Below are 26,727 nucleotides of genomic sequence, written 5' to 3'. Positions count from 1 at the left end.
ACTGTCTTGAATAAAGTAAAACTAAGATACTATAAACAGAAAAGCATCAATTTACAGAATTGTTCAATAGACTAAAGAATATACATTCCAGAGAAGTGAATACACCAAAACAATAAAGAAGACTTTCTGCTAGAAATTCAAATTAAAGCAGTTATTACTCTGTTGCCATCCCATTTTCAGATTTGTGGTCTGTTTTTCAAAACAGTGACACATAGCTACTGCTGTTAAGACAATCTCCAATATATATTTATAAATATATTTATATATTTATAAATAAATTAATTACAAATACGAGAGAGAATCAAAAAGTAAAGGCAACTTACCCTTATAACGGGTTAACAACAGATAACAGTTATATCACTGCTCCAATTACTCTCCCTGCTGGTTGGTGAACTTCTTGTTTCGCTCCACTAACTTTTTTATTCTGCTCCTGAATCCAGGTGTCTATCACTTCCTTAACTTCATCATCAGAGATGAACCTGCGACCGGATAGAGCTTCTTTAACTGGACCGAAGATGTAATAGTTGCATTGTGCTAGATCAGGCTTGTAAGTGGGATATGGAAGATGTTAAAATAACAGCTGTTTAAGTGCCTCCATAGTTGAGGCTGCTGCTTGAGTAAGTGTGTTGTCATGCAACAGCAAGACTGTTTTTGACAGCCTTCCAGTTTCAGTTTCTTTCTAAGCACAGTACATTACACTGGTCACTGATTTTGTATGTTCTTGAAAATACATAGGAATAGAACCATTGATGTCCCAAAAGAAGATTTTCTTGTTGGTGGACTGTCAATTGATTTTTTTCTTTACTGGAGAAGACAGGTACTACCAATGCATTCTTTTGTCACGTGCTTTCCAGATCACAGTGATGGACCTGTGTGTCATCTCCTGTGACAATCTGCTCCAAAACTCTTGGATGTTCTTCGTAACATTTCAGGAATTAGGTTGCAACCACCACGCAATGTTGCTTGTAAGCCATTTGATTACCCATCTTGTTCAAACTTTACAGTACCCCAAGTCATTGTGCACTGTGGCTTGTACAGATCCATAACTGGTAATCCAAATGTGCAGCAACAGAGGGCAACATAATTCATCAGTCCTCTCTGATGCAGACATTCATCATGTTAATGTGGTCTTGTTGGTGCAAAGTTTATGGTTGACCAGATTGAGCTTTGCTGGTTTCTCTTGTTCTTCCCACTTCAAACCATTGTATCCATTCATAAACATTTTGTCAAGTCTCACTAGGACATGTTGTTAAGTAATGGTGCAATCCTACAGCAGAACATCCATGTTTATTTGACTTTGGCCACAACAAGACTGATGGCAGAGTGCTATGCTGTTGTATTGTGTTACTTTGTATCCACAGCAGTTACTGTGTAATTTTCAAATTGTGATTACTTTTTGATTGACCCTCCTATATGGAAAGTCTTTATATAATAGAATCAATATAGTATAGTGCTGTATAACTACAAAATGTGTAATGTAGTACTGCTACCATAACATGCTCTTGAGGAGACTGACAAAAATCGAACAACATTTACAGAATAATTGCTAAAAAACAAAAAATGAACACTACTACAAGTAGCAAAAAATGGGGTCAAAAATTAAAACTGGCAAAAGAGAGCTTAGCAAGTTACTCAGATGTTTAAGATCAATCACCTGAAAGTGTCTTAAAGGCCAGCGATGTTTGGCCCAATATTGTCAGCGTGTGAAGGAACGAGTGCCAATCAAAACAGAGTTTGTATAAAGCAGGATAAAACATTTGTGTTATTAATTTCAGGTGGGGAGACAGTGTATGTATGAATCTAATAGACCTCGCTTTTTAATAGTGTCCTGTCCTAGTCTTTGCCCCTGAGATGGCGTGCTGTTTCCTAATAGCATAGCTGTGTTATGGTTTGTGCTTTCTGAATTAAATCATGGTTTTAAAGCTCACTATTTGATGGAGTGTATTTGTATATGTTTATGTACAATGATTCTACTTTTAATTGATTTGATTCACCAGTGCATAATAAAGGGAAAGACAAAATAAAGTATAAATCACACCTTCAAATTATAAGCCCATTGAGGAATGAGAGGAATAAGAGTATCATTGATAATTAAAATACTGCCCTTTTAAAAAGTTGCGCAACAGTTGCTTCTTAGACATGGAAACACTTATTTCTCAAATAAATAAACATTTGTAATTATGCTCTTTTTTCCTTTTTCAATAGGCAGTACCAACTTTATTTCACAGATACTGTATATTGAACTTATTGGTATATTGAACTCCTATTCCATTCGTAAACAAATCCGGTAAACATTCTTGAACAGGCCACTGTAGTATTATTTAAAAACAAATCATGTGATATAGTAGACTGTGAATTATTTTATAACTATCATCACCAGAAACTGCTAACTGGAAAAACCAGTAACTTACGGAAACTGAATTTAAAACTGTTATTTAGATGAGAGGCATGAACATTTAAAAATTACAAAATTCTCCACTGGCTTCTGTGCTTGGACTACTCCTTTTAATTTATTTGAATAAAAATGTAATGCTTTAAAATCGATGAATGTCATACAATTGCAAAGACAGCAATCACTGAACAGTGATCAAAAACAATTTTAAGGGTACAGACTACATTTAAAACTGGGATGTGTGCAGACTACTAGGATATGGAACTTTAGTTGTAAATCCAAAATAAAACATGCCTGCCTGGAGAAAACAAAATCTGAAAATTGTTGAGCCTTACATTAGTGCAACCTTCCCAACATATAGGAACTGTGCATAATCATCCAAATAAAAATATATGGTTATATTGTAGAATATTGTCCATTGAACCATTTTTTAGCACACATACTGTTTAGGGTTGCTGGGAGCCTTTGTACCTTAAACACATTACACTTCCTTTGTGTGCCGCTGGAGCACAGGCAAGTAACTTACTCAGGTTTGTACAGTGATTTGAGGGTTGGAATTGAACCAACAGCCTTACTGTTTAAAGTCAAACACTTTAGCCACCAATCTGTTAGTCAACACCTTTTTCTCAGAATATATAATGTACTTCGAGTATTTATGCAGTTTCCATCAGAAATACAAAACATGCATTAGCTTGAGTATTTATACAGGGAATGAGGCCAAGAGCAATGCATAGTTAAAGGGCACGTCCAAGCTAATTTAACGACACTCATTTTTAGACTGAGGTGGGCTCGATTTACTGATTTTCTTTAGGTAACCCACTTTGTAAATTTTACAGGATTGGTGTTTTCAAAACACTGACAATGGAGTGTTCGGCAAACTAACACAGCTTCACTCACACTTGCACTGCCTCCTGGGTTTGGTCATACAGTTTCGTATAGTTAACTCACACTGTGTGGTTTTTTTCTTCCTGACTGCATATGTATATTTTTTATTGTATTATATGGTATAAATTCCCTTGTATACAACTTTCTAAGAGTTCTTACTATACAATAAAGTGAGTGATTTACTGTAAAATAAGTATTTGTTGATTTGCCAGAAGTGTTGTTAAAAGCTCTTTATCACCTTTAGCAAGAATGTATAAACAGGCTACATTCTTCACCCTGACTCCAGTTAGAGCTGTAAAGTGTGTGCATGTGATAATCTTTGACAATCTCCACTCTGCTTATAGTCCTATTATTATAAAAAATATTCATGTGATCATGTAATTCATTTGTTTTTACGTTTCCTGAATCCATAAGGGATTATTCACTTTTAGACTTTTTCAATGTGTCGTGTAAATTTAGAGCAGAAGATCTGCTTCCCTTTATTTACTCATAAATACTATGCTTCTCCTAAACCTAGAAGCTTAGAAACTCCAATCACATTCAAAGTAGAGTACGAGAATACTTTGTATATGCCTATTTTGTGAGTTCTCCACTGAATAGAAGATTATTATCACACAAAACCATTGATTGGAAATATTCAAGTTCATTGTTAACCACTAAGTGAATGAAAGAAGTGTCTGTAAAATCTGATCAAACAGTTCACAGAATGCATGAGCATCTAAATTCCAAAGGCCATTCTGCAAAAGGCAAACACTTCCATCAGCATTAACCATTTTCTAATCAGTACAGATACAAACTAGTGAAATGCTGGAGCAAGGTGTTCAAAGTCATAATGAAAATCTAACATCTAATGACGACAAAGTACAATTGTGAAGAAATAAATGAAAGAAATGCACATGAACAAATGGCATAAAACGTCATCTGAAAAGCATATTGGAAGGTAAGCAATGATTTGGGCTTCCATGTCCACCTATGGAGCTTGTTCCCTCAGCTTTAATAATAGTTTAAGGGTTATTTCTGTCTACCTGTTCATGAGATACTGGACTCAGACTCATTAGCCAGTGTTGCTGCTTTCAGAGTTCATCGGTTAACAAAATTCTTTCCCTTAAATATTCTCTAGATCTACCCTCATTTTCCTTCAGAACCAAATTCGTAACCCCCAGCCCCATTGCAGTTTAAACACTGTGTTTGTCTATTCTGAAGATCTCATTTAATGTAATCTTAATGACTGGAGAGATCACCATATTACATTTATAGTAATTCACTGTTATTGCAGCGAGTCTAATAGTATGGTAACCCTGAACCATTATCCTGCAGAATAAATGGCTATTTTGAGATGGATGCACATCTGCCGTTAAGGTATATGTCTAACTGGCAAAAATAACCTGTGGATATATTAAAACACCAACTAAAAATTACAGTAAAGTGTTGGCAAATATTTCAAAAGGACAGCCTTAGCTTGTGGTTAGCTTAATTTAATTGTCGTCATTATCTTTCTGTTTGTCCTTTTGAGTGTCAAAGTATCAACAGAGTGAGCTGAGCTGAGCAGGCCTCTCTGTCCTCAGCCACTTTCTTCAAGACTTGCCTGAGAATGCCCAGATACTTCCTGCAGCAGATATGACCTCTCCAGTGTGTCCTTGGTCTACCCCTGTCTCTTCTCCAGAAGATCATGCCTTGTACACCTCCCATGGAAGGATTCCAGGGGCCATCCTAACTACATGTTAAACGGTCTCCTCTTGATCTGAAGAATAACCAGTTCAGCTCCAATATTGCAAGCTCCTTTACTCTGTCATTGCAGCTGACCCAACTAGCCCTGCACATAAACATTATTTTCACTTCTTGTACATGTAATCTCATGTTCAAAATCACTAACAAAAACTTGTGATAATAAGTAAGAATGGGCCTGTAAACTGACCAATGGCCAGCTTCATCTGCAGACTTAGCAGCTTAACCGCCATGTTCTGGAACAATGTTCAGAAAATTGATCACATCTACCCTTACTCGTGAACAAAACTGTGTGGTACTCTTCCACATGCACCAGCTAGTGCACTGATTTATATTTGACATGTAACTGTATACATGCATAGATGAAGTACGCCAGGAAGAGTTGAGGTAAACTCTATTTCAAGAAAGAAAATGGCCTCAGCCGTGGTTCTTTTTAATGCTGCCTAGCTGAAGTTTCATCTCTATTGGTCCAATAATGAAGTGGCTGGTTTATATACAGGGTTCTCCAGAAGGACTGGGACTTCTGGGTCAGATGGCAAGTGAAGTTACAGTCATATGAAAAAGTTTGGGAACCCCTCTCAGCCTGCATTTACTCTACTTTCAACAAAAAAGATAACAGTGGTATGTATTTCATTTCCTAGGAACATCCGAGTACTGGGGTGTTTTCCAAACAAAGATTTTTAGTGAAGCAGTATTTCGTTTTATGAAATTAAATCAAATGTGAAAAACTGGCTGTGCAAAAATTTTGGTACCCTTGTAATTTTGCTGATTTGAATGCATGTAACTGCTCAATACTGATTACTTGCAACATCAAATTGGTTGGATTAGCTCGTTAAGCCTTGAACGTCATAGACAGGTGTGTCCAATCATGAGAAAAGGTATTTAAGGTGGTCAATTGCAAGTTGTGCTTCCCTTTGACTCTCCTCTGAAGAGTGACAGCATGAGATCCTCAAAGCAACTCTCAAAAGATCTGAAAACAAAGATTGTTCAGTATTATGGTTTAGGGGAAGGCTACAAAAAGCTATCTCAGAGGTTTAAACTGTCAGTTTCAACTGTAAGGAATGTAATCAGGGAATGGAAGGCTACAGGCACGGTTGCTGTTAAACTCAGGTTTGGCAGACCAAGAAAAATACAGGAGCGGCATAGGATTGTGAGAATGGTTACAGACAACCCACAGATCACCTCCAAAGACCTGCAAGAACATCTGCAGATGGTGTATCTGAACATCATTCTACAATTCAATGCAATTTGCACAAACAACATCTGTATGGCAGGGTGATGAGAAAGAAGTCCTTTCTGCACCCATGCCAAAACAGAGTCACTTGTTGTATGCAAATGCTCATTTAGACAAGCCAGATTCATTTTGGAACAAAGTGCTTTGGACTGATGAGACAAAAATTGAGTTATTTGGTCATGGCGGAAGAAGAACACCACATTCCAAGAAAATCACCTGCTACCTACTGTCAAATTTGGTGGAGGTTCCATCATGCTGTGTGGCTAGTTCAGGCACTGGGGCCCTTGTTAAAGTCGAGGGTCGGATGAATTCAACCCAGTATCAACAAATTTGTCAGGATAATGTTCAAGCATCAGTCACAAAGTTGAAGTTACGCAGGGGTTGGATATTCAAACAAGACAATGACCTAAAACACAGTTCAAAATCTACAAAGGCATTCAAGCAGAGGGAGAAGTACAATGTTCTGGAATGGTCATCACAGTCCCCTGACTTGAATATCATCGAAAATCTATGGGATGATTTGAAGCAGGCGGTCCATGCTCGGCAGCCATCAAATTTAACTGAACTGGAGAGATTTTGTATGGAAGAATTGTCAAATATACCTCCATCCAGAATCCAGACAATCATCAAAGGCTATAGGAGGCGTCTAGAGGCTGTTATATTTGCAAAAGGAGGCTCAACTAAGTATTGATGTAATATCTCTGTTGGGGTACCCAGATTTATGCACCTGTCTACTTTTGTTATGATACATATTGCATATTTTCTGTTAATCCAATAAACCGTGTCACTGCTGAAATACTACTGTTTCCATAAGGCATGTCATATATTAAAAGGATGTTGCTACTTTGAAAGCTCAGCCAATGATAAACAAAAATCCAAAGAATTAAGGGGGGTTCCCAAACTTTTTCATATGACTGTAGGTATCTCCTGGAACTTGCCATTCAGTGCCACATATGGAAAGGGAGAAGGTGTTAGCAACAGCACCCTCTCTCGAAGTGTAGTGGGACTGCTTACCTTTCAAGATCCTTGGCACACGTGTGTGACAGGATATAACCCAGAGAGCTCTTTCTGAATATGATGAGTTCTATATTTCAGTAGCCTAGCATTGACTTTACTACAGAAGCTCAGTAGTGTGAGGTCTCTTCATAATTCAAAAACACCTTCTTTATCGCCACTTAGGTCAGCCAGTTTTCAGCCCCTGCCCTTGCCTTCCAAACAACAGTGAAGAGCTATTTTACCCAAATCAGCCTGGTAATATGAAGTGGTTTTAGCATTTCCTTTTGGATATCATTTCATTTTTAACTACATTAGCAAACACAGAGCAGACCCAAATACAAATAGGCCTTCTAGCATGGCCTTCTTCAAGGAGAGTGTGTTTACATGGTTTGTGAGTTCCTCAAAGGGTTTCTTCTTTGCTTGATGACACATTGTATGGCCAAAACTATGTGGACTCCCCTCCAAATTACTAAGTTCAGATGTTTCAGATGCACCCATTATTAACAGGGTGCACACAACCTTGCGGCCTCATAACAGTAGAATGGATTTTACTGAAAGGCTCCATGACTTTAAACTGTCACTGTCATAGGATGTCACCTTTGCCACGAGTCAATACATAAAATTTCTGCTTTGCTAGATCTGCCCTGGTCAACTCTAAGTGCTATTATCATGAAGTGAAAGTGTCTGGGACAGGGGTGTCCAGCTCCAATCCTGGAGGGCTGCAGTAGCTGCAGATTTTCATTCTAACCCTTTTCTTTATTAATGACATGTTTTTGCTGCTAATTAATTACTGTTCCCTTCATTTGAATTGACTTGCTGTTTAAGATTTAGAGCCCTCAGTTGCTTCTTTTGTTCCTTAATTTACAAGCCAAACAATGAGAAGCCAAACGCGTCAAAACATGACTGGCAAATCTGTGTCCATCACACGATTCATGAAAATTAAGAAAGGTGAAGGTCTCAGTAATGTTGATCTGCTCGGGTCTACAAAACATTTTGTTGGTGCGGCAGAATGAGAGCACCAACAAGCCATGGAAGTACATAACGAGTTAAAGTAAAAATAGGAATCACATTCTAATTATGAAAATGGTTGGAGTTTGGGGCCGTCAGCTTGGCAGGTCATCTGTTGCCTCACTTCACATCTCATTTTTATTTGGCTGCCATTTAAGGATACAGGAAGCAATTCAGAGGACTATTAAATAACAAAGTCAATTAAAATGAAAGGAAAATAAGTCAACTAACAGAAGAAATTGGTTGCCAATCCACTGCGGCCCTCCAGGATTGGAGTTGGACACCCCTGGTCTAGGAGTAACAACAGCTCAATCATAAGACTACGCAAAAGAGGCTTCCGAGTTCTGAAGGGCACAGCACGTAAAGATTACCTGTCTTCTGTTGCATCCCTCAAAACAGAGTTCCAAACTACTTCTGTAAACAACATCCGCTCTATAACTGGGTTTCCATGGCTAAGCAGCTGTATCCAAGTCATAAGATGTGCAATGTGAAGAGCCAGTTGTAGTAGAGTAAAGCACAGTACCATTGGTGTCTGGAGCAGGGCAAATGCGCCCTCTGGAATGATGAATCATACTTCTGATGGATAAATCTGGATTTGGTGGTTTCAGGAGAATGCAACCTTCTGGACTACACAGTGTAAAGTTTGGTGGAGGGCGGATAATGGTCTGGGGCTGTTTTCAGGGTTTAGTCTAGGCACCTTGGCTCATGTGAGGGGTACTGTTAATGCCCAGGATACAAAAGCATTTTAGACAAGTGTGTCCTTCCAACTTTGTGGTAACAGTTTGAAGAAGGTCCTTTTCTGTCCCAGAACTACTGTACCCATGTGCACAAAGTCTGATGAATTTGCTGTAGAGGAACTTGGGTGGCGTGCACAGATCACTACTGAAAACCTTTGGCATGAATTGGAGCACCAATTGTAAGCCAGGTCTTTCCGTCCAGCATTAGAAGTTGACCTCACAAATGCTCTTTTAGTTGAATGGGCACAAATTCCAACAGCCATACTCCAAACTCTTGTGGAAAGCCTTCCCAGAAGAGTGGAGGACCAACTCTATGGGAATGGCATTGTATAAATAAAATGTATTATTATCATTAATGCCTATGGTTTTGTAATAGGATGTCCAACAAGCTCATATAAAGTACAGTATATCCTGGTGAGGTCAATGTTTCCCATCATATCATAGAGCATAATAATACTGGTGAATTCAAACCTTTGGTCCAATATGCTATGATTAATTTCTAGGTGACGCTGCTTCTGCACTCTTCAATCAGGCAAGTCATAATTAGTTAGCAAATAAATATTTATTTGTTTTGCTCAGGTGAGAGACTCAATTTTTTCTATCATCCTGTATAAGGATTTACAATGTACATTATTTTAAAATCGATTCTGTTTAGATCTTAACAGATTGCATAACTATTGATAAATTTGATTTTTAATCATTAACAGGTTATGAACAAGCATTGGGAGCTGGAATATCTTCCTGCACAAAAAGCACATAAAGTGGATTCAAAAAGTATTCAGACCCCTTCACTTTTTTCACATTTTGCTTTGGTGCAGCCTTGTGCTACAGTCATTTAAATTCAGTTTTTTCTCCACATAAAGAAACAGAATGACAAAAGCAAAATCAGGATGATAGGCATTTTATATATATATTTTTAATAAAAAACAAATGTCACATTGACAGAAATATTCCGATCCTTTACTCAGTACTTAGTCAGTGCAACTTTAGCATACAGCTTGGAATCTTCTATCACACAACAAGCTTTGCACATCTGGGTTTGGAGATTTTCTCCCATACTTCTTCTGTAGATCATCTCAAGCTCTGTCAGACTTGATGGAGACTTTTGGTGAACAGCTATTTCCAGGTCTCTCCAGAGACGTTCAATTCTGATCAAGTCCAGTTTCCGTCTGGGCAACTCAAGGACATTCCCAGAGTTGTCCCTAAGTCACTCCTGTGTTGTCTTTGATATTGTACTTAGAGTCATTTTCCTTTTGGAAAGTGAGCTCTTGGCCTAGGCTGAGATTCAGAGATCTCAGTAGCAAGTTTTCATTAAGGATATCTCTGTAGTTTACTAAGTTCAGCTTTCCCTCAACCTTATATAGTCTCCCAGTACCTACCACTAAAAAACAACCTTAAAGTATGATACTGCCACCTCCATCCTTTGCTGCTGGAGTGATACTACACATGTGATGAGTGCTGCCTAGATTTCTCCAGACATGATGCTTAGAATTGAGCCTGAACTGGTCAGTCTTGGCTTTATCAGACTGGAGCATGTTGTTTCTCATGATCTGTGAGTTCTTTAGATACCCTTTTGCAAATTCAAAGTCTGATTCCATTTGTCATTTACTGATTAGAGACTTCTGTCTGGCCATTCTGCCATAAAGCTCAGATAAGTGGAGTGTTGCAGGGTTTTTTGTCATTTGTAGGTGTCTCCACTCTCCACACGGGATCTCTGGAGCTCAGTCACACTGATCATTGGGTTCTTCATCATCTCCCTTACCATGGCCCTTCTCCTGACTTTGTTGAGGCAGCCAACTATAGGAAGACTCATGGTTGTTCCAAACTTCTTCCACTTAAGAATTATGTAGGCCACTGTGCTCGTGGGAGCCTTCACTGCTGCAGGAATATCTTTGTTGCCTTCCTCAGATCTGTGCCTCGACACAATCCTGTCTCTAACTCATACAGGCAGTTCCTTCAACCACATGGCTTGTTTTTTGCTCTGATACACATTCTTAACTGTGGAAACCTATATAGGCAGGTATGTGAATTTGCCAGTCATGTCCAGTCTATTGAATTGACCAAATGTGAACTCTAAACAAGGTATGGAAACATCACAATGATAATCAATATAAAGGGATGCACTTTCAAGTGTCATGGCAAAGGGTCTGAATATGTTTTCCAAAATTCATCCAGCCATTATCCAACCCACTATATCCTAACTACAGGGTCATGGGGATCTGCTGGAGCCAACACAGAGTGCAAGGCAGGAAACAAACCCCAGGCAGTGCACCAGCCCACTGCATTTTCCAAAATTCAGTTTATTTATTTATTTTTGGTATTGCGCACTGGCTGAAGATACTCCAAATAAAATCTTTTTTATATCTGCACACCCCATTATGAACAGCAAAAGTTGTAATGTGGTGTGGTTCAGGAGTTAGCTCAAGTTGGTGACACCCACATTTCACATCTACTTTACTGAACACCACAGAGGCACTTTCAAATTTCATTGGGTAATGCTCCCTGACAATTGTACAATTTGGTTGTCACATTTTGATTCAAAGTCTCATTTCTGGGTTTGCTTTTGGCACTATAACCATTGGATTAACCCATCGGCAATTCACTAGTTTGGTGGCAGAATTGGCACTCCAGCCACCATAAAAAACCTCCATCTGAACTACTGTGGTGCTGAGGTTTCACCCCATTGCATGGCTGCACTCGGGTCCTAATCTGGGATCCTGAGTTGGTTTGTCATGTGGTGGGTGCTCTTAACCTCCGCCTCCTCCCCCTCTTCCTCCTCCATTAAATAGTTCAATAATATCCAAATGTATCAACACTTTAATTCTCTTCTTAACAGTTTCTCTCAAATTAAATGGTATTCACCTAAGAGGTTTGGCTACTGGCTTTAACATTATAATCTACTCTATATATATATTGTGGTGGATTGCCGGCTTATTTCTCCGGCCCTCACCCCCAGGCCGCTAGGAGGAGCTCTCCCAGCAGCATGGACATGCCCCGAGTTCCAGCAGGGCCTCATGGACTATGTAGTTTTTATACACAGCCCTGCTGGATACCTTGGGGGCCACCAGGCATCGCTGTAGGGGGGGCTCATAGGCTCGCATGTGCCCTATAACCCGGGAGTACGTCATGGTCACGTGACAGGAAGAAACGACGTGCTCCCGGGTTGAAGAAAAGGACTGTTTACCCTGACCCGGAAGGGAAAAGGAACTGTGGACTGTTGAACGGGAACACCTCTGGGTCAGGGTGTATAAAAGGACTCTGGGAAGCCCAGTACACTGAGCTGAGCTGGGAGGAAGGGTGGCAAAGTGTCTGGGAGTGTGGAGGATTGATTATTGATTATTATTGTTTGTTATTGAGTATTGTGGAGAGGAGGGTGCTTGGTGCACATTATTATTATATAATAAATAATAATTGGACTTTTATCTGGTGTCTGACGTCTGATCCAAGGGTTCAAGGGGTCACGGAGACCTCAAGCTTTCACAATATATATATATATATATATATATTTTTTTTTTTTTGTTCCTAAACCTAAAATGCAATGTTTTTATGTCATGTTTTTTGTCACTATTAAATGAGGCTTATTTTAAAACCTACATATATATGTTTGGTATCATTCTTTTCAGAATTTATCGAACTTTAATGTGATGTTGTTATTGATTGATGTGATGTTAATGATTTTCAGATTCTTATTCATTTTTTAAATTATAAACTAAAAAATATCAAGAACTCATGTCCCACAAAACGAGACTTTGTGCCAAAAGATTTAACCACACCAGGGGCCGGAAATAAAAAACAAAGAGTAGGACAGCTGCTGTACAGGGTTTTAAATGTTTGAAGCGCCGCACAAGATGCAGCTGATCGAGCGAAGAGGAGATTTAAAAAAAAAAACACAAAAAAAAAAAACTGTATTTGTTTCCCATTGTATCACCATTTTCAGATGAGCAATCGTGTCTCCTCTCCTTCAGCCCCCCTCTTCACAACGCGAGCGGCAGAGACGCTAAGTGGCTGGCGCGTAGTGCAGGCTTTTGGTGAGCGAAGCGAGCAGGGGGAACCCCCTAGTCAATATAGAAAACTAAACTACCCCACACTTTAGAATACTCACAGGTATTCTGTTTTAGATCCGTTACAGCTGCAAAAAATGATGTCTACTTTTAGCACACCAAGCTTTGTGGCTGTCTCTTTGACTAAGAGTGAATCTCCGCTCCTTTTGATAAGAACAAACTCTGCATACTCAGTGTGGACTCTTACCTTGACCTCACAATTAAAAGCTCCTTTTACAGGGAATGTCTGTTTAGATGAGTAAGTAAACATCTTCTTCTCTGACATCTAATGTGCTCATGTTTAAGTTCTTCACAGGTTTTTTTCAGCAATGTTACAGGTTGCACCACAGAATTTAAACTCAGAATTAAGCATTTTAAGTTTAATAGCACCTAGGCAAACATTGAGTCATTCTGACCTGTCATTTTTCAGTAACAGACATACTCTGTCTCTCAACTTTTTGCGACTCTTTGTCCTGCACATTTTTGAGAAATGATCTTCCTATTGCACTTGTGATATGTATGACATCATGCTGGACATTTCGTGTCTCTGCCCAAGTGGTCTATATTTCCACATCTGTAGCATTGCTTATCTGTTTTATATTCTCAAAATTGTGTTTGCTCCTTTATTTTCTCTCATTTTACCTTGTGCTACAGGTGTTGCTGCCATTTGCTCTTCTGTCTTCTTGCTTAAGGATGCCACCTCCACCGCACGAGTGAGTGTGAGCTTCAAAAAGCCATTGATGCCCATAAACAGAAGAACATTTACTTACAATTGCATCTCTAATTTGGTTTTCTGGGTCTCCCTCAAAAACACAGTTTCTAACAGAATGCCCGAGTCAAGTTGCAAGCTCCTGTACAGCCTCTCCTGTTTTGTGTAAAGGTTTGGTGAAAAGACTGGTGTGTGGATGCTGCGTTGACTTGCAAAATAAAGTAGAGACTGCTTCTTCATAGTCCACCTCAGTTCCTGCATTTGGTAAAGTTGGGAAAATGTCTTGTACATCCGGACCAGTGTGATGCAGGAGTAAGGCTCACCATGGTTTTCTAACTGCATTCTCCACATTATCTGCAATAATGAGTCCTCTGTCTGCAAAAAGCTCAAAAGTAGTTAGCCATCTTGTCCATCTCGGCCCCAGTGTTGCCAGATCTGTGTCACAATCTGACTTTGTGACACTAGCTTTATCCAAGGCTGAAATCAACTAAAATGTTCTTAGTATAAGCTTGGAGTTGTGCAATTAACTATCTTTGTTGCCAATGTTTGATACAAATACCTTAAAGCATGAATTAGGTATTCTGAACTGAATCAGTCTCTTAAACTATTTTGACATATTTATTCTCCCTGAGCCTTTCCATAATCCAGGGGTGTCGAACTCCAGGCCTGGAGGGCCACAGTGGTTGCATGTTTTCATTCTAACCCTTTTCCTAATCACTGACCAGTTTTCATTGCTAATTAACTCATTTTAATAGCCCTGTTTTTAAGGATTCAGTCCTCTGAATTTATTCCTTTCTTCATTAAATGAGAGCCAAACAGAAATGAGATGTGAAACAAGCCGACAGATGACCAGCTAAATTGGGATTTCAAACTCCACCCAATTTTCACTCCAACTAGTCACTTAATGAAAAGCTGATTCTTGCTGTTAATTAAACTCGTTATTTAATTCCACAGCTTGTTGCTGCTCTCATTCTGCCATGGCAGACATTTCTAAAACTGTTGATTTTCTTTTTTTCTAAGAACATTGTCAAAATGTTTTGGTGACCTGAGCGATCATCCTTACTGAGACCTTCACCTTTCTTTATTTTCAGATATTATGTGCTGAGCACAGGTGAGCTGGTCATGTGGCGGCTTGTTTTGTGTCTCATTATTGTTTGGCTGCTAATTAAGGAAAAAGAGACAACTAAGGGGTCTGAGTCAAGTTAATTAAAACCAAAGCAAAAGAAGTTAATTATCAGCAAAAACTGGTCACAAATGAAGAAGAAGGATAGAATGAAAACCTGCAGCCACTGCGGCCCTCCAGGACCAGAGTTCGACACCTGTGCCATAATCAAACAGCAGCATTACTTAAAGAGACATACACCATCTTAATAAATGGTAGGTATGACAAGTGTAACAATGGCATGGCTGCGATATTTGTGAAAGGTGAAAAGAGAAGAAGATTGGCAAGGATCTGGGTCTATCGAAGCAGTACAGGCAAATAGGGCAAGGGCACCTTCCTTATTTAATGTGTATAGAAGAGAGAAAGCCGTGGATATGTGGAGCACACCTACCCTTTGGGGGAACACGACAAATACAACAGGTTGTTTAGAACAGGTTTTACAAAGCTATAATATAAATTGCCAGGATGCCTTGTACTTGCATTGCAGCGATCAAAACCTCTTGAAAAAACTGTTGTATCCAAAATACTTGAAACATTAATCTTAAGCATGTTTGGTTGTCTTATCTATCTTATTTAAATGTACAGCTATTATTGAATGAAATTACTATGATCATGCACAGAACATACATTAGAACACTCTAGACGAGAACAGGCCATTCAGCCCAACAAAGCTCGCCAGTCCTATCCACTTATTTCTTCCAAAAAAACATTGTCTGGTTTTGAAAGACCCTAACGTCTTACTGTCTACCACACTACTTGGTAGCTTATTCCAAGTGTCTATCGTTCTTTGTGTAAAGAAAAATTTCCTAATGTTTGTGTGTAGAGAAAAGCCAAGCAAAATGACACCTTTTATTGGCTAACTAGAAAGATTACAATATGCAAGCTTTCGAGGCAACTCAGGCCCCTTCTTCAGGCAAGATGTAATTACATCTTGCCTGAAGAAGGGGCCTGAGTTGCCTCGAAAGCTTGCATATTGTAATCTTTTTAGTTAGCCAATAAAAGGTGTCATTTTGCTTGGCTTTTCTCTACATTCATAATGGCTAACACGGTACAACACCCTAGTACTACTAATGTTTGTGTGAAATTTTCCCTTAACAAGTTTCCAACTGTGTCCCCGTGTTCTTGATGAACTCATTTTAAAATAACAATCTCGATCCACTGTACTAATTCCCTTCATAATTTTAAACACTTCAATCATGTCACCTCTTAATCTTCTTTTGCTTACACTGTAAAGGCTCAGCTCTTTTAATCTTTCCTCATAATTCAACCCCTGTAGCCCTGGAATCAGCCTAGTCGCTCTTCTCTGGACTTTCTAGCGCTGCTATGTCCTTTTTGTAGCCTGGAGACCAAAACTGCACACAGTACTCAAGATGAGGCCTCACCAGTGCATTATAAAGGTGGAGAATAACCTCCTTGGACTTGTACTCCACACATCGTGCTATATATCCTAACATTCTGTTAGCCTTCTTAATGGCTTCTGAACACTGTCGGGAAGTCGATAGCTTAGAGTCCACTATGACTCCTAAATCCTTCTCATAAGGAGTACTCTCGATTTTCCGACCGCCCATTGTGTATTCAAACCTCACATTTTTACTTCCTATATGTAATACTTTACATTTACTGACATTAAATTTCATCTGCCACAAATCTGCCCAACCCTGTATGCTATCCAAGTCCTTCTGTAATGATATAACGGATTCCAAATTATCTGCTAATCCACCTATCTTGGTATCATCTGCAAACTTAACCATCCATCTATTATCCAACCTGCTATATCCGAACACAGGGTCACGGGGGTCTGCTGGAGCCAATCCCAGCCAACACAGGGCGCAAGGCAGGAAACAAACCCCAGGCAGGGCGCCAGCCCACCTCAGAAACTTAACCAGCTTATTACTTATATTCCTAACTAAATCATTTATATATATTAAAAAATAGCAGCGGCCTTAGCACTGACCCCTGTGGAACACCACTCTTAACATCGGCCAGTTCTGATGAGGTTCCTCGCACCATCACCCTCTGCTTCCTGTGTCTAAGCCAATTCTGCACCCATCTAAAAACATCACCCTGAACTCCTACTTCTTTTAATTTGATGCCCAACCTCTCATGTGGCACCTTATCAAATGCTTTCTGAAAGTCCAGATAAATAATATCATAAGCTCCACTTTGATCGTATCCTTTTGTTGCCTCTTCATAGAATTCCAGCATATTAGTAAAACATGACCTCCCTCTTCTGAATCCATGCTGACTGTTCAGAATAAGTTCTGTCCTTGCCAGGTGTTGCTCAATCTTATCCTTAATAATTCCTTCCATTAATTTTCCTGTGATGCATGTTAAGCTTACTGGCCCATAGTTGCTTGGATCTGCCCTGTCACCCTTTTTATATAATGGGATGATATTTTCTGTTTTCCAGTCCTTTGGAATCTCACCAGTGCGCAGTGACTTCCTAAAAATATGTGTCATGGGTTTATATATGTACTCGCTAACCTCCTTAAGAACTCGAGGATAAATACTATCTGGTCCAGGGGCCTCATGTATAAACGATGCGTATGCACAGAAATGTTGCGTAAGAATGTTTCCACGTTCAAATCGCGATGTATAAAACCTACACTTGGCATAAAGCCACGCACTTTTCCACGGTAGCTCATACCCTGTTGTACGCAAGTTCTCCGCTCGGTTTTGCAGACTGGCGGCATCCAGCATCAAAGCAGTGCTACTGTTCCTGTGTGGTTACCCTTTCTTTTTTAGATCTACATCCCTGACGCGCAGGGCCGGATTTTCCTATAGGCTAACTAGGCTTCAGCCTAGGGCCTCAAGATCAAGAGGGGCCTACATTCAAATTGTTAGCAAAATTTTATTATCTCTCATGTAATTTACAAACTTAAAAATGGAAGGTGAAAGGGCCTCATAAGTGGAATAGCCTAGGGCCTCTTTTCGTATAAATCCGGCCCTGCTGATGCGGCTTTATAAATACAATGAAATTAACCGCATATTATTTATAAGTTTAATGCATCTGATTGTAATTAACCTGAAACAATATAATGGTCCACGGTATGGTCAAACTATTCTAAATACCATAACTGCTTTAGCGTTGTTACTCTCACTGCACCTTCTTCTTCTGTCAGCTGCTCCCGTTAGGGGTTGCCACAACAGATCATCTTCTTCCATATTACTCGCACTGCACCACTCTGAGTATTTATATCACTGTATCTGAGTGTGAATCACAGATCTACAGCGACTGGAAAGAGAATTATCGGTATACAGCATCAAGCACTCGCTGCCTTAGCCATTCGCTATTTGAACTGCTCTCATCCGACCAACGCTTCACAGCCTTTCCTGTTCGGACCTCGCGGTTCACAAACAGTTTCATCCCAAGAACTATACACGCACACAATCAGTCCATCAAGTGCTCCTTGTAGAACTGTTTGTACTTGCAAGTTACCGTGAGGTAATTGTACTTACAATACAGTTATAATATTGCACAACCTGAGCCACTTTATAAAGCACGTATGTACATATGATGACGATATCATTTTTAAGATAAAATGCAGCAAATTATGCTGATTATATTATACAGATAAAACTTTAACTACACGGTGCCGCAGCGCTAGCGAGCTTGAGCTTCGTTCACGGTTTGTTCCTGCCTCGCGCTGTTTTCATGCTGTGGCTGGCACGACACTGGAAGGATAGATAGATAGAATAATTAAATATTACGAAGATATTTCGATGTTCTTTAAAAGTTTTGAAGAATCGGCGTTCTAAGCTTACAGATGGCTTAACGTCTATTACAGAGCTGATTGTGTGGCGATTGGGTATTTGGAGAAAGGAAAGTAAGGACAGGAATTGGGGGTTAGTACGTTTGAAAGAGACAGTACTGCTGCAATAAAGCATTTCATTGAAGGTTGCGCATGGCGCAGCAAGCATCTTGCTGTAAGACATGAACAATCACTGCGCCACCGTGTTCCCATGTTTAATAACATGCTTTAACTCCCATCATCATGAAAATGATATCACATATACTTCTCAGTATTTGAATTACTCAGAGAGCTGTAATATTACGAACGTAATGGATTCTGTGTCCTGTTGGAGGAAGAGCACATAGTGATTCAGGCACATAGAGCACATATAAGATCAAATACAAAACAAAGCATTTAACGTGCTACTTTAGTTACGATGGGATTTGAGAAACTAATAAATTAAACGATTTTAAGATGAAGTTTATGATGTTCTACTTTAATGACAAAATAAACTACGTGATTAAAGTGGAAATTTCGAGATTAAAGTTGACATTTCATGCTTTTTTCACACTGTGTGCCTTTTTTTTCACTGTACCCTAATAAGCTTTCATATGACACTCAGACGGTGGGCTACGAGTCGCCTTTTCACGCTGACTTTGATATGTGACAACTTTTTTATTTCGGGCACTGTGCAACTTTGTGAAATTGAGCTTTCGAGTTTCTCCGACACGCTATGTCACTCGATCAACTTCCTTTTGTTGCTTATATAACTGTTTAAACCAACAAATAGTACGTTTTTCTTTGCCTCCATTTGGTATTCGCTGAAATTCTTCTATTTTTCCTTGTAGCCTACTTTTGCCATTGCCTTTTCACAGAACGCTGAGTTTAAGGACTATTTATATTGATTTGTGTGGGCGAAAGAAATTGCAGACTCGACAGCAGGTGATGTTTTTCACAAGTTCTTGTTTATTCTACATCAGGAGTCACAGAAAGTAGAGAGCCAGAGAGCACAGTCCGTCGCAGCAGTCTGTTCCTCTGAACCCTGAACAACGGCTAAGGGGAGCTTTAAATACCCCTCTATCTTATGATTCTGTAAATGATGTAATATCTGAACTAGACATTATCTAAGTTCCCCTTAAAACATACAGGCGCCTTGCACATATGTCCTGCAATCTTATGATCTTTCTTCTTTCCTGAGCCATGTACTTTGAGGAAATTAGGCATTGGGTAACATATTTTTGTCAGTTCAATAAATCAAGCTTTCTTTTTTACTGGCAGAGCACTGTTATGAAACTTAGTTACCAAATACACAGGGCACATGGTGCCGAGGAGAACACTCTTCTTCTACATTCCCCCCTTTTGAACAAACAAAAATATGGGTTAAATAGAAGCAGAATGGGGAAGAGTAGGAGAAGGGGAGGGAGTGGAAGTAGAGGAAGAGAATTGGAGCATACGTTCTTCATATAACATATAAGCCTTGGCCATGGTGGCAGTGAAATATTTGGACACAATATATCGTATCAGGAGGACAATACAGCAAGCAACTAGTAAGAGGATCAGAAAAGCAACAGCCAGAGAAATAGAAACATTCATTATTTTAACAGAAGTCTGTTGCAAATCAGGAGGAAAGGAAAGAGAAGTCTGGGAGGTATTAGCGGCAGGGTGGAGACGACAGTGGTTGGAATTATTAGTAACCTTAATTTGAAAAAGTCCTAGTGGATCGGAACCACTTGCGTATGCAGCTAAGACATACGTTCCTGAATCATGCAAAGAGGGATCTTTTAAAGTAATAATCAAAGGGTTACAATGGTTCTCAGCACAGTCATGAGGGGCATGTCCTTTTATAATAGAAATCGAGTCTTTAGGCCATACAGTATGGCCTGCCAGGGATTATAGCCCCAGTCATTTGGTCCTGTATTTGCAAAACACATCACTCCAGAAGCCACATTCAGAGTCAGATGAAGCAAAACTTGAATCAGAGTCATAATAAGGGTAGCTCACACAGACATATTTGTCAAACCATTCCCATTGTTCCTGTCTGCCACTACAGGGGGCGATTTCACAAAAGTCAACCTGGAATGAAGCAGTCTTCCCCACCTGGAAAGTCAATGTCACTCGTGAAATGGATAATGAAAGGAAAAACAGTAAGAGTGTAATCAGAATGAGTATGAATGTTAGGGATGCCATCTTTTGCAGTATGAAGCGTGAATCCAGGCGGGCAATCCTTCAACTTTCACTGCGTGCGGTGTGGACAGAAGAACTTGGAACGGTCCTCTCCACCTAGGCTGATGCCAGTGTTTCCTTCGGGTGTCTCGAACCAGGATCCAAGTGCCTAAGGGAATCGGCGAGTAAGTCAACGGAGGGCTAGTCCTCCAGGCCTGATTAACCTGTTTGTGGACTTCCTTCAGAGAAGCTCGGAGACCTGTAAGACTAGAGAGGAGATCATTGTCCACGGTATGCAGGTTAACATTTCCCATAACCATCCCATCAGGCATGGGTCGTCCGGTCAGAATTTCAAACGGCGACAGTCCTAATTGCCGGTGTGTTCTTCCCCTTAATCCCATTAGGGCCAGAGGCAAAACATCCGGCCAGGACAAATTTGTCTGTTCACAGATTTTTGCTAATTTAGATTTTAGGGTGCCATTGCACCGTTCCACAATACCTCCACTCTGGGGGTGGTATTTGCAATAATGATGCACATTTATCTGGAGCTAGGTGGTATTTCATTTATAACGGAATTCACAAAATGAGTGCCATTATCAGTTTGCAATTTCTGGGGTATGCCCCACCTAGGAATGATTTCTTTGATTAAAGCTTTTGCCACAGTTTTAGCATCAGCGTGTTTAGAAGGGAAAGCTTCTACCCAGCGGGAGAACACATCAACAATTACTAGACAATAACGGTAACTTTTAGACGGTGTTAGTTCAATGAAATCCATTTGGAGGTGTTCAAACGGATCCATTGGGTTAGGTGTAATGGCGGGACTTACCTGGGTGCCCTTTCCTACATTAAACTTCTGACATAATGCACAGCACCTGCAGAACTGCTCTGCATATGTAGAGAAACCTACAGCTTCCCAATGTTTTTCAACATCTTGAACCATGGCGTCTTTTCCAGCATGGTCTAGGCCATGGGCGATTTTTGCCATACCTGGGAAGGAAGCTTTTGGGAGGAAAGGTTTGTTAGTTTGCCTATGGGTCCAGACTCCATTCGATAGGGACCCTTCTTAGATAGATAGATAGATAGATAGATAGATAGATAGATAGATAGATAGATAGATAGATAGATAGATAGATAGATAGATAGATAGATACTTTATTAATCTCAATGGGAAATTCACATTTTCCAGCAGCAGCATACTGATACAATAAATAATATTAAATTAAAGATTGATAATAATAATAATGCAGGTGAAAAACAGACAATAACTATGTATAATGTTAAATGTTAATGTTTACCCCCCCGGGTGGAATTGAAGAGTCGCATAGTTTGGGGGAGGAACGATCTCCTCAATCTGTCAGTGGAGCCGGACAGTGACAGCAGTCTGTCGCTGAAGCTGCTCTTCTGTCTGGAGATGATACTATTAAGTGGATGCAGTGGATTCTCCATAATTGATAGGAGCCTGCTGAGCGCCCTTCGCTCTGCCACAGATGTTAAACTGTCCAGCTCCATGCCAACAATAGAGCCTGCCTTCCTCACCAGTTTGTCCAGGCGTGAGGCGTCTTTCCTCTTAATGCTGCCTCCCCAGCACACCACCGCGTAGAAGAAGGCGCTCGCCACAACTGTCTGATAGAACATCTGCAGCATCTTATTGCAGATGTTGAAGGACGCCAGCCTTCTAAGGAAGTATAGTCGGCTCTGTCCTTTCTTGCACAGAGCATCAGTATTGGCAGTCCAGTCTAATTTATCATCCAGCTGCACTCCCAGATATTTATAGGTCTGCACCATCTGCACACAGTCACCTTTGATGATCACGGGGTCCATGAGGGGTCTGGGCCTCCTAAAATCCACCACCAGCTCCTTGGTTTTGCTGGTGTTCAGTTGTAGGTGGTTTGAGTCGCACCATTTAACAAAGTCATTGATTAGGTCCCTATACTCCTCCTCCAGCCCATTCCTGATGCAGCCCACGATAGCAGTGTCATCAGCGAACTTTTGCACATGGCAGGACTCCGAGTTGTATTGGAAGTCCGCGTATATAGGCTGAACAGGACCAGAGAAAGTACAGTCCCTTGTGGCGCTCCTATGTTGCTGACCACAATGTCAGACGTGCAGTTCCCAAGACGCACATACTGAGGTCTGTCTTTAAGATAGTCCACGATCCATGCCACTAGATATGAATCTAATCCCATCTCTGTCAGCTTGTCCCTAAGGAGCAGAGGTTGGATTGTGTTGAAGGTGCTAGAGAAGTCTAGAAACATAATTCTTACAGCACCACTGCCTCTGTCCAAGTGAGAGAGGGATCGGTGTAGCATATAGATGATGGCATCTTCTGCTCCCACCTTCTCCTGATATGCAAACTGCAGAGGGTCAAGGGCGTGTTGAACCTGTGGCCTAAGGTGGTGAAGCAGCAGCCTCTCCATGGTCTTCATCACATGTGATGTCAGAGCAACAGGCCGAAAGTCATTCAGCTCACTAGGATGTGATACCTTTGGGACTGGGGTGATACAAGATGTTTTCCAAAGCCTCGGGACTCTCCCCTGTTCCAGGCTCAGGTTGAAGATGCGCTGTAGAGGACCCCCCAGCTCCGATGCACAGACCTTCAGCAGTCGTGGCGTTACTCCATCTGGACCTGCTGCTTTGCTGGCACGAAGTCTCCTCAGCTCTCTGCTCACTTGCGCTGTTGTAATTATGGATGGGGATGTCTCTCCTATGCTGGTATCAGCAGAAGGATGTGTGGAGGGTGCAGTACTCCGAGGTGAGAATGAGAGTGAGAGTGGGTTAGGGTGGTCAAACCTGTTAAAGAAGTTGTTCATTTGGTTTGCTCTCTTCACGTCTCTCTCGATGGTGGTGCACCGCTTCGAGCTGCAGCCAGTGATGATCTTCATCCCATCCCACACTTCCTTCATGCTGTTATTCTGCAACTTCTCCTCCAGCTTTCTCCTGTACTGCTCCTTCGCCGCTCTGAGCTGGACTCGGAGTTCCTTCTGCACGCGCTTGAGCTCATGCTGATCACTGTCTTTAAAAACCCTTTTCTTCTGGTTCAAAAGGCCCTTGATATCACTTGTAATCCATAGCTTGTTGTTAGCATAGCAGCGTACTGTTCTTACTGGAACTACAATGTCCATACAGAAGTTGATGTAGTCAGTAGTGCAGTCAACAACTTCCTCAATGTTCTCACTATGAGATCCCTGCAGGATATCCCAGTCTGTAGTTCCAAAACATTCTCTCAGAGTATTCTCAGCCTCAGGAGACCACTTCCTGAATGATCGTGTGGTTACAGGTAGGACTCTCACTTTTGGTTTGTAGTGAGGCTGAAGCAGAACCAGGTTATGATCTGCTTTCCCAAGCGCAGGCAGCGGGGTGGCGCTGTATGCGTCTTTAACGTTTGCATACAGTAAATCAATAGTCTTATTTCCCCGGGTGTTACAGTCCATATACTGGGAGAAGGCAGGTAATGTTTTGTCCAGCATCACATGGTTAAAGTCTCCAGCGATTAGCACAAGCGCCTCAGGGTGCTGCGTTTGTAATTTAGCAACAGCAGAATGGATGATGTCACTCGCTGACTCCACGTCCGCCCGAGGAGGGATGTAAACAATAACAACAATGACGTGTCCAAACTCTCTGGGCAAGTAATAGGGACGTAAACTTACGGCCAACAGTTCGATGTCCCTGCAGCAAGTGGATATTTTGACGTTAACATGTCCCGAGTTACACCACCGTGTATTAACATAGAGAGCGAGTCCTCCTCCTTTGTGCTTTCTTTGGACCATTTTCTCTTTTCTCTGTCCGTGGCTGCACTCTGTAAAGAAATAATCTGATTATCAGGGTCCTGGTCATTTCTCTGTTGGAATAAAGAAATTGGTGTGTTATTATACGCAGCCTGTTTAGCAAAGTGATCAGCTAATTCGTTTCCTTTGCTGACAGGATCCTGTTTTCCTGTGTGAGCTTGACATTTAACGATCGCTAACTTTGATGGTTTAGTTATGGCCTCTAAGAGGGATTCGATTAGCTTTTGATGTTGGATGGGTTTGCCAGCGCTGATCTTAAATCCCCGTAATTTCCATAAGGCTCCATGATCATGGCAGACTCTAAAGGCATATCTAGAGTCTGTGTAAATTGTTATGATTTTCCCTTCAGACAGCTGGCATGCTCGAGTAAGGGCTATTAGCTCAGCTGCTTGTGCACTTAAACTTGACGAGATTCGATTTGCTTCCAATAAGCGGTCACTTTTGACCACTGCGTAGCTAGTTGAGGGTGTTCCATTTTCCAATCGCAAAGAGCACCCGTCCACAAAAATTATTTCTCCGTCTTCTAACGGTGTTTCCTGTAGGTCTGGTCTAGGTTTTATGACCTTAGCTATTTCATCATGACAGTCATGTGGCTCTCCTTCCTCTTCAGTTGGAAGAAGAGTGGCTGGATTTAAGGTAGAGCATCTTTCAATTGTGACGTTTGACAGAGTACAGAGTACATTTTGATAGCGTATTGCCCTAGCAGTAGTGAGATGTGAGGTCTTAGCCTGTACTAAAATGGAGTGTACGGCATGAGGCATCTTTACTGTTAGGGGGCTCATGAGCACTATATCTGTACTGGCTAGCACAGCTTCTGTTGTGGCGGCCACAGCCCTAAGGCAAGATGGAAGTGCTGCAGCCACAGGATCCAATTTTTTCGAAAAATAGGCTATTGTCCTTTGTTTGTCGCCATGCGCTTGTGTTAAAACTGCATTCATAAATCCCCCCTTTTCGTCCACGAACAGAGTGAATGGACGAGAATAGTCAGGAAGTCCTAGCGCAGGCGCAGAGAGGAGGGCGTTTTTTTAAATCACTAAGAGCCTTATCAGCCTGCTCGTTCCATTGTATCTGACCAGAAAGAGGAAGGCCAGGGGTGTTTGCTAACTTTTGTAACGGCTGTGCTCTTTCATTGAAGTTCAAAATCCACTGGCGGCAGTAACCTAGGATGCCCAAAACAGACATAACTTGTTGTTTTGTGACCGGTCTGGGAAGATTCTGAATGGTGTTAATGCGATCGCTAGAGAGAGCTCTTGTTCCACAAGTGATGTCATGACCTAAATATTTCACAGTTGTTTGAATTAACTGCAGTTTTGCTTTAGAAACTTTACGGCCATTTTCTGCTAAAAATAATAACAATTTCTGAGTATCCTGTTCACAGTTTTCTTTTGTAGTACTACACAACATTATATCATCTACATACTGTATCAATACACTATCTTTATCTGGCCAAAAGCCTTCTAAATTTTGAGCAAGAGCTTGTCCATAAACACAAGGGGCTTCAGTATATCCCTGAGCCATGACGGTCCAGGTCCATCGGCGGTTTTGGAAAATAAAAGCAAACTAGAATTGAGAATCAGGGTGCACAGGAATAGAGAAGAAAGCATTGGCTAAATCAATAACAGAAAAATAACGGGCGGAGGGGGGTATGGTGGAAAGAATAGTGGACGGGTTAGGAACAATAGGTGCACGAGAAAAGATAGCAGAATTAACCTGGTGGAGATCCTGAACAAAGCGCCATGAACCGTCAGCCTTTTTGACAGGGAGAATGGGGGAGTTGACTGGAGAGTATTTAATTGGAATAATTGCTCCACGTTTCACGAGATCGGAATGTACGGCGGATATGCCAGCCTCTGCTTCGGGAGACAGAGGATACTGGGCACGGTGCGGGTGGAAGGAAGACTTTGGATGAATCACCAGAGGCTCACAATGGGCTATCCTTCCATAATCATTCTTTCCTTGGGACCACAGTAAATCAGGAAGTGAAGAGAGCCAAGGGGGAGAGGTGATTTGCAATGAAAAAACAGAAAAGGAAGGACGGCACAGAGCACGTTTTGCTAAAAAATCATTTTGAAGCACAACTTTAGTTATCAAATGATCTGAGGTATCAAAGATACCCGGAGCAACATGTGACCAGTCCGTTCTATTAAGACATTGTTC

General features: G+C 40.9%; 1 long non-coding RNA gene across 1 annotated transcript; it reads left to right on the top strand.

The window, feature by feature from the left end:
- Positions 1–252: 252 nt before the first annotated feature.
- LOC127527350 (uncharacterized) lies at positions 253–3,470 on the top strand. Its single transcript, XR_007934647.1, has 2 exons — positions 253–1,225; positions 1,578–3,470. It is a non-coding gene; the product is annotated as an uncharacterized LOC127527350 (long non-coding RNA).
- Positions 3,471–26,727: the final 23,257 nt, after the last annotated feature.

The sequence above is a fragment of the Erpetoichthys calabaricus genome, chromosome 4 (genome assembly GCF_900747795.2).
Source record: "Erpetoichthys calabaricus chromosome 4, fErpCal1.3, whole genome shotgun sequence".
Classification (NCBI taxonomy): domain Eukaryota; kingdom Metazoa; phylum Chordata; class Cladistia; order Polypteriformes; family Polypteridae; genus Erpetoichthys; species Erpetoichthys calabaricus.
Note: the sequence above shows the minus strand (reverse complement) of the source record. Positions and strands in the feature narration are given on the sequence as shown.